Here is a 7,154-nt window from a genome sequence, read left to right on the forward strand (position 1 = left end):
CCACCGCATGCCTCCTGAAACAAGACCATATCTTTCCAGATTTGAGGAAGAAGTACCTGGAGACCCTGCCTTGTGTCTAAGAAATTTCAGTACTGCCTGTGTGCCACTAGCGTTACTTAGCACATTTTTTGTCCTCCCCCAGCCCCTTTCCCCCACAGGTCTTTTTCTGGTTGCTCAGTGTATGCAGCACCAAAGAAAATCATAGGACTGCTCCTCAATCTTAGCCAAACTACACTTCTGAAACTACAACTTCATAATTTACAGCTATCCTTGTGAGGCCATCTCAGTTCTTTGAATGTTCAAAAACAGCAACCACAAAATTAAGAAAACAAAAGTTTTTCATTCATTTCATCTATTCATTCCAGCTAACAGCTACAGAAACACTGGAACAAGGCATACAATTTACACTGACACATAGAGAGGAAGAAGACTGACCTACTTGAAGGAGAGGAGAAATCAGCACCAGTTGAAAGATCTGAGGACTGTCTGCCACCTCTTCTGCCAGATGGGTGAAAGCTGTGTCCTTCCTGCAGTGGCTCCACACTGCTGGGTGCTCGCTCTTAAAGCAGTAATTATGAGGGAGAAATGTAGCTGTATACAATCAATTCCCTATTAAGCATCCTCTCCTGTTATTTAATGTTGAACTGATGCAGAGCTTAATGATTCACTGCTTTCTGACAAATAATAAATATACCACACAGAGGCATTTCAGAGGCACTGGGACTCCTCCTGAATTTGAATGGAATTTAACAAATAGATCCAGATGAAACAATAGAGAGAAAGAAAAATGAAATGTCAAAACACTTCATTTTAGTATTTCAAAACGGAGCATTTCATTCTAGAACTGCCAAAACACTTCCATTACAAAACAAAGGCTTTCAGCTGTCCATTTTAAATTTGGCCTAAATTTAAAAAGAAGAAAGCTTTAAAATGTGTGAAATGGCCCAAGACCAAAAATGAAGCTGTTCTTTGAAGCTTAACTAAATATTTTGGGTTGGAAAAAAGGATAATTTTTTTTGTTTGTTTTGCCAACAGTTTTTTTTTTTTAATCTAGATTTGACCAAAACCGAAATACAATTCTCAAAAAAATACATAATTGTTAGAACAATTGACCAAAGTTTCATGCATTATGAAGCTCCAACTATAGGTAACCCAGTGTGTCTGTACACCTCTTGGAGTTAAAACAGAACAGTCAGGCCCATTGCTTTCCAAATACTATTAGAGCTCATTATTTTTAATTGGAAAATCTGAAAGGATTTCTTTTCATAATGATAAAATAACAGAGACTCCACCTGAAAACTACTCAGGAATACTTATCTAGCTGTGCAAATGGTAGGGTTAGGTGCTTCAGGACATCTCTGTGGGGCTGCATTGGCATGAGAATCCTACTTCACTTGACCTAGAGTTCCAGCTGCCCAAGTATCTACTCCACCCCGCCCTATTTGTGTTTAGGCCCTATGTCTTGTATTTAGAGAATAGGAAGAAATCAGCTCACATCCAGATTTTGCTTCACAGCAGCATTGCTGCCACATGCTTCAGCCATTCGGCCACGTAAGCTCCTGTCCCTGACTTGAACACAGTCATGTAAAGCAACAAAGATGTGGCACTTGTGCATCTGGTAACAAAGAGCATGGAAATGAAGCACCAAACTGCCATCCTCCCAAGAGGTGCAGCAGCAGCACTCCACATCAGTACTTTCAGCCAGAAATATTTGGCTTGCAGGTGTTTGGCTTTCTGATGAATAGCCCTGATTTTCTACAGAAAGCAGATACTTTTTTCTGGAAAAAATATTCTCACAAAATCCAATTTTCCCTTTAAAGAACAGAAGGCAATGGAAAATTTTTAACCTATAAGATGTAGCAACATATGTGATTTTTCTTCTCTCCAAAAGCTCTTTTCTATATATCCATTGACTTGCCTTACTACAGAAAATTGCACACAATCTTGCTGGCTCTGAGCCTAAAACATTGCCCACTTTCCCAAGCTCTATCAACAGAGTTATTAAAGAAAGATGTTTCCTCACTGTTTCTCATTTTCTGAGCTCATTATAGGAGGGACAACATACCACTGTACTGCACGTCACCAGATATGGTGGCCATGGACCTGATCCAGCCAGTTGAAAAAGAAGGCTGCTCATAAGGACCCACAGAAACAAAGGACACCAAAGAGGTCAGCAGTAAGAGCAGTTAAGTCTAGTACATGTCTGAGAGGTATAGAATCATCAGCAAAAGTTTAGTTACCAACAGACGTGTGCATGCTTCCTAGAAGGCTTTTACTTACTTGCTTCCAAGAGAAAATGCAAAGACAACTGCAAAAACCAGTTCATCTATGTTCGAATTTGTTATGATTCAATCAGCAAAAGAAAGAAAATCCAAGGGTCAGAGATCACCCCCTCCCTACTTCTATCACGACGGGTTACCATGCTCAATTTTACCCAACTGTGTCATATTGTGACCAAATATTGGAGGCTTGATCCTTAACTTTGAAGTTTTTCTCTTTTGTGGAATTAAGCCAGAACCACAAAATTTTTGAAAATGCAGTGCTTGACTGAATTGAATGCAGTTTCTCTGTGAACTAAAACCAAACAGAAAGCTTCTACACTTCCAAATGGATGTTTTTTATATTGCTTTTGACCCTTTTTCTTTGTATTTATATTGGCTCTGGTTGTTTGATTAAAACTGTAGGACTCCCAATTCAAAAGAGTATTTTTGAAAGACAAATAAGGCAACTTTGATATTTTTTCTTCAGATATCTCTTGTCATTTTTTTATAAATGCTTTCCAGTTTTGGCTTGATATTCCTACACACTTCAGGAATATCTGAAAGTTAATTCAAGTAATACTTTACTTTGGCACTGTTTTGTAGTATTTTGATGAATCAGTATTAATTGAATTTAAGTATTCTCTTTAGGAATATTTTATATAAAATAGAGATTTTGGAGTTCAAAATCAAATAAACCTAAGTACACGTATAAATATGTGTATACATTTACATACGTAGTCTTCAGCAATTAGATATATAAAATTGTAACATGTTCAACTAGCCAAATACAATAAACAACTCATTCATTATTTTAAAATCCTATTGACCTTAGCGATAACTTTTCCTGAAAAATGAATGCAGGGTCTAGCCACAGCAGAACTTAGTGAAGTTTAACAAAACATGTTAAACTTCACAGAGGGAGGTTTCAGTGGCTTATACGGAGGAAGGGAGATTTCATATCAATAAATATGGTGGCATCTGCCAGATAAAATGTTTTAATAATCCTCTGGGTGCGACTTCCCACCCACTAATGTGTTGGACAGCTTAGATTAACACCATATGCCTGTTAATAGAATGAGCTGGAAACCAGTGTAAATAGTGAGAGTTCATTTTACAGCATTGTTTTCCTGGCATTCCCAGTATCCCCATGCTAAGAATCATTGATGGTATGGACAGAATGATGCAAGGGGTGGAAAAGCCACAGGGACAGGTGGAAGCATTGAGCCAACAGAACAGGGAAGAGGGGGAGGAAAAGAAAGGCAAGGAGAGATCTAGTGGGAAATTATGGGGACTGGGGGACGTGTCAAGTTTTTGGTAGAATAAGTAGAAAAGGCGTACTGTCCTACATCACTGATGATATGATGGTTTTCAAAAGTGATGGCAGTAAGCCAGAAAGGGGAATGGTTCTTGTAGAAACGTGGTAAAGAGGATGGGTAAGATGAACTCTCTCTGCATCTAGAGAAACACAGGTAATGACATCACCTTCAAGAGGGAGAGCTGGTGAGAAAGAAGAATCAGGCAAGAAGCAGCATCATGAAGCTGCCATGCCAAAACTACACTGTGATGTAACAAGGCAGTGACATGATAAATTTACACAAACAAGTCACGCCTTGGCTGCAAGATTTCCAAAGGCAACTTACTCTTATTTCGATTGCTGTGTTCCCAATGGCAGCTGGGCTGTTTCTGTAGAGAAAGGTAAGGTAAACACCTCAAACTCTGTACTCTTCAGTTCTGTTCTCAGAGCATTGAGGCTGGCCTGACAACAAAAATAGCATCCATAAGCATGATTCACAATCAATCGATATTTCAGGAAAGAATAAGTGACCTTCACTATAATACGCAAACTAATTTGGAATAGGTAAGAAGAAATAATGTCTGATTCTAAATTTTAATCACTTTTCTTTATATTACTCTTGTTTACAAGGTAAACTCTGTTCTTACCCTGCAAGTCTGGATGACTGGATAAAAATGAAGGGAAGCATTAAATGCTGATCAGGCAGAGGACTCTGAGCTGGTGGCTCCTAGAAAAAGAAAACAAGTAAAATCACAATCTGTGTCTCTTTGTTTAGAAAGTGCAGAGGTAATGTTTCCAAGAAATATCTGTATCCTGCAGTCTTAACCAATGACTTTGTTCCCAGTGACTGTCAGGCATAAAACACAGTTTGTCCCCCAAATAATGTTATGTATTTTTAAAAGTGCACAGACATTTACACACAGAATGCGAAAAAGAGCTGTACTTCAACAGTAAAAGAATTAGAGAATATGACAGATCTTATTCAAAGGAGTGCTTCCACTTACGTCAGTGGAATAATTAGCTGCGATAAGAGTTTAGAGGATCAAGTCTGTGTAGCAACCATCTGTGCTCCTTGGTTTTATCCTCAGATAACATTATTCTCTAGCAACCAAAGAAAATGCCACGCTGACAGGTAACCCAACCTATTTCCAAACAACGTGTCTAAGTCACTGTCTGCTTGGGTGTGACATTTCACTGCAGTTACTTTCACACTTGGATTTATTCTGCTACTCTCATCAGTGCCCTGCTTCCCCTGCGCAAATTCCTGCCGACACATTAGCATGGAGACTGTCACACTGCTCGTCTGCTTGGCACAGCTGAGCTCTCATCTATTCAGTCAACACCCTGAGATTGACCCCAACCAAGGTGGCAGTTCTACATGCTACCTTCTACATTCAAAAATGTGACAAGCTGGCCTTTACCCACTGTTGCAGCTATCGCAGCACTAATAACCTGCTAATTGTTACTGTGAAAATGTCTTTATTAAGACAGTATATTGAGTCTTTGAATATTTAAAGGTTATGCAAAATAACTTTCACTACAGTATAATATAACTATTATTAATACACTTTAAAAATGAATAGAAGTCACTGATTTTCCCAAACAGATGTTCAAAGAGAAACTAAGACCAGACTAGAGGGTCTGGCATGGTCTTTCTTAAGCAACATTCTGAACATACAGTAGCAGTAAATCAGTTTGACTCTAAGAGCAAAAGGTGTAAGGCTATCACTTGTTTCTGAGCAAAATACTGCAAAATCACAGTGAAGTTGTGCATTTCTGTCTGACACAATGTGTCAAGCTTTTTTGAATTTTATTTTTTCTTAACTTGCAAATCAGAGTGATCTTTTACTATTACCAAAGAGAAAACCCTTTTTTTGCAACAAGCAGCACAGAGGGAAGATGAGAAAGCCTATCTGCAACTTCTGCCAGAACATACTTGAGTTCAGCATCATAGCATGCAACTTGTTACACATCCTTGCTAAAGACAAGTTTCATCAAGAATTTGTGCAGAGATGTAGATTTCTAAATAATGGTCTCAAAAGAAAGAGCTAAGGAATGAGATTAAAATGAACGAAAAGGGGCTTTTATCCAGGGCCTTATCTTATGGAGTCTCATGTCTGATGAGGTGGGAGAGGAGTTCAAAATACTCAGTTACTTCTTCTCAGAGCAAGAGCTTTCTTCCCAGCTGATTGCCCCAAGCACCTGGTTATGGGCTGTTCTGGACTGACAGACAGGCTTTCTTCTTGTTCAGGGTGTTTTAACCTGATCTGAATTGCTAAAAAGCCATTGACCCAGACAAAGAAATGCTGCCAACCCGTTTGCACTGGCTAAGGCACTCCCTGGCATCTGTGAAACTGTGATTCAAATATCTGTTCCAGAGTGAAGAGGAGAATGTTTCAAGCATAGAAAGTGAGAGAGGCAAAGTAGCAAGGAGCTGACTCCTGTCCATCAGCAGCTTCCCCTGGAGTCAGGGTAACTTAGGAATGTGTTAGCTGATGGTCAGCTTTAAGGACTGATACAAAAGAGCCACAAGAAAACAATACAACAGTTATTTGTGCAGGTGTACTCTGAATCCTCAGCAGTGTTGTGCTGACATGAATCTTCATCACTTGCAGATGGATTCCTGCCACTTCCCAGTACTGCTGCTCCCTAAGATAACTAAAGAAAAAGTTCGCCAAGGAGGGAATTGGCCAACGTGAGTCTAAAGGGAAAACGCACCACCAGCCAATGCAAGTCTGAACAGTCAACAACTCCAGCCAGCAAGTCTACCAAGTTTGGGAAGAAATAAGAGCAATTCGTTTCTGAATTCTTTTACTGTAATATTAGCACAATATTTCAATGATTTCAAGTAGCCTCTGATTAGCATAAATAAAAGGTTATCACAGAAGAATGTTGCTGTAAATCTTCACAAGTCAGCATTGCAACATTCTTCCCATTGCCTTTTATGGGCAATATGATGCAGCACAGGGCATGCTGTAGAAATGAGATAATTCAAAGGCTACGTACGCACATTGTGACTGAGCTTCCACCACCATGTCCCTGTAGTACTCACAAAGGAAATAAGATACTAGGAAATAATAACTGACTATCAGAGCAAGAAAGATAGCAGGAAACCATGAAGTTTTGCTAGAATTGGGTAAGTTGGACCTAGAGCTGTGTAAAACTTACAGCTTTGGCTTGTCTGTGCTTTAGGAAGCATTGTCAGTAGGATAGTTTGCTTTGCCTGATTTGTCATCAACGAATTTCAGACTTAAGTTTGTTGGAAAATCAGAGCTAGTGCTGATACTAGGAAAACTTTGCCATGTCTTCTCCCTAGCACGTTATCATTGCACAGTTAATTTCCTGCTGTCTCTGATAATATAGAACAGCAGAAGAGCAAAAAGACCCTGCACTGATTTAACATGACCTGCTGTCACAGTAATTCCAAGATCATTTACCTGTGCTGGAGCACATAAACAAGATTTCACTCTTTCTGACTGAATGAAAAACTCGGATGGTTGGTGCAATGCTGAAAGCTGCAGATCTATGTCCAGCCGCTGTAATTTTTACTTTGTAAATGCATTCCTCAAATCTACTCAACAGTATGCTACGGTAATCAT

General features: G+C 39.2%; 1 long non-coding RNA gene across 1 annotated transcript; it reads left to right on the plus strand.

The window, feature by feature from the left end:
• Positions 1–397: 397 nt before the first annotated feature.
• LOC136056192 (uncharacterized) lies at positions 398–6,386 on the plus strand. Its single transcript, XR_010622916.1, has 3 exons — positions 398–550; positions 2,052–2,210; positions 6,171–6,386. It is a non-coding gene; the product is annotated as an uncharacterized LOC136056192 (long non-coding RNA).
• The last annotated feature ends 768 nt before the right edge of the window (positions 6,387–7,154 follow it).

The sequence above is a fragment of the Cyrtonyx montezumae genome, unplaced genomic scaffold, assembly GCF_038088225.1.
Source record: "Cyrtonyx montezumae isolate F1298 unplaced genomic scaffold, pur_monq_1.0 scaffold_5, whole genome shotgun sequence".
NCBI lineage: Eukaryota > Metazoa > Chordata > Aves > Galliformes > Odontophoridae > Cyrtonyx > Cyrtonyx montezumae.